Source organism: Amblyomma americanum, chromosome 1, assembly GCF_052857255.1.
Source record: "Amblyomma americanum isolate KBUSLIRL-KWMA chromosome 1, ASM5285725v1, whole genome shotgun sequence".
NCBI lineage: Eukaryota > Metazoa > Arthropoda > Arachnida > Ixodida > Ixodidae > Amblyomma > Amblyomma americanum.
Window position 1 is genome coordinate 99,951,057 of NC_135497.1, and position 2,305 is coordinate 99,953,361.

Sequence of the window (2,305 nt, forward strand, 5' to 3'; positions counted from 1 at the left end):
GCATGTGTGCCTCGTTGACGAGTGTGGCTCGCGATTAACTTTATTTATTTATTTACCTACCGTAAGGTCCCAGAAGGGGTGTTACATAGAGGAAGTTGTTGAATACGATATAACAAAAACCTTCACAATACAGGCAAATACAAAAATACAAGAAATTCGTGGAAACAGTTCGCCCCGCGGAGTCGCGACCACGTGCGGCGCTTGTGTTTCGAACAATGCCGGTGTCTGAAAATTGTCAGGGAAAGTGGTATCGTGCTTGGCTACTCGCTGCAAGCTGCCAATAATGCCACTCGGTAACCCTGACGGCTACCCAGTGACCTCCTTCGGCCCTACAGGCTAGCTTGCATTGCATCTGGATGGGAATGGGTGGGTGGCGGTGCTGTTTCGCGCTCATCGGCGCGTTAGGACTAGACCGAAACGGCGGCTGCCCCACTCCGGCGCCAACCGGAGCGCTCCCAGATGTGTGCTGCAGAGCGAGGACCGCTTTTCTGACGCCCTGCCGCGGTTGTCGTTCGCGTCTTTTTCCGGTGGCATGTGCCCACGATGAGGGATTGGGCAGAGTCTGGTGCCAATTGCACCCCCCCCCCCCTCCCCCCCCCGTTCCCATCTGCTTGGAAAAAGGTTCAAAAACCTGCATTATAACGCATGTGTCAAAAGAACTTAGGAAGAGAAGGAAAGAGGAGTCTGTGTTTACAAAAAGATTGAAATAATTTGAAATGATCGTTACAAGAGTGTGAAAAGTGAAAAAACAAAAGTTGGTGGTGTTTTAACGTAGCTAAATCGAGCAGACGTTCAAAGGCATGTGTTTAGCCTGTTTTGCTTGCTGGATAGTCGACACGAATTTGGTGACGATATTAAACTCAGGGTGAACTGAACTGAACTGAACTGAACTGATCTGATCTGATCTGTCCGCAACGCAGATGGAAACGACGATGTGCAGTGCACAGCGCGAGTGCGTGTTGCAGTTTAACAAGAGTCGTGACCGGCTGCGGATTAGCTGCGTCGATAGCCTAGTGCACAGCGGCCTACGAAGCTGATCTGTTCGCGCCGCCGTGGGTTCGATTCCCGGTCGTGGATATTTATTTTTATTTACGTGCGTAGATGACAAGATTCTTAATCGGAGTTGGTGGAGCGAGTGCTTTATCACTGAAAGTTTGAAAGTGCGTCCTGCGTCAGCGGCGGCTTTCGACGCGTCGGAGCTGCGGAGGCACGTTTCTTTCTGTCCACCCTGCTGCGCGAGCCTACGTCGGCAGGAATGGAAAACACTTTAATGGAAGGCATTATCTGGATCCCGACCAAGTGCGTGCCGCGGCGCGAGGAAGAGATACGATACGCGGCCGCTCCCGGCGCATCCGACGGTTGCGACACGTGCGCGGCGGGGATGCGTCGGACTTGCGCCGCGGTCGCGCGTGCATTGCGCCGGGCGCGGAAAGCGTAGCGGGAAATCGCCTCGCGATTCCTCTCGCATGTATGCTATACGTGCTGGCGCGGCGGAGTCCCGGCGGTGCAAAGGCCGTGTCCTGGGCTGGGCTGAGCGCGAAGAGCTGCTTTCGACGGCTGGGTGTTTTTTTTTCTTTCTTTTTTTCCAGGCGGTAGAGAGGGCAGTCGTGACATGCGTGCACCGGAGGGAGTGCGATCCCTGACGGTTCGCATCTGCGGCTTTCCCTCTCGCCTCGCCGCCGCGCGGCTGAGGGCGTTGTCGGCCGCGCGCTTCGGATGCTGTTTCTGCGGGGGGGGGGGGGGTGATGATCGGTTGCGGCGTTCCGTACATTGCTCGGCGCAGCCAGCTGCTCGCCCGTATATCTCGGGGGAAGGGGGGGGGAGGGGGGGGGGGGGGCGTCGTCGTTGGCCGCGCTTTGCACGCACCCTTCCTCTGCCTTGTCGAGTATTCCAACTGGCGATCCGGAGCAAGCTTTCTTGCGAAACCGAAGATGGGTTTTAATGGCCGAATCGGATGCAGATCCCGAGTTCTGATTGAGCCGCGACGAATGTCTTGCTCCTTCGCGATTCGGAGAGCTGCTGCCATTTGGAATACGCCATTAGGTCCCACAGCGTGCGCTTAATTCGAAGCGCACCGACGGCTTTCTCATTCTTAAAAAAAATGAAAAGTAAATAAAAGTGCAGCCCGCGCCGCGGGACGCCGATATTTGTGGTCCCTCCCTTGCTGAGTCTCCGCAAGGCCCGAGTTTTACGACGTGGCTCGAGCGTAGTGTGGGCGCGGTAGCTGAGAGAGCAGTTCATCTGAGCTTTGGCGGCGTGTCTGGGGTGAAGCACCCGCGGGCCGCTGCTACAAAGGCGACAAAGG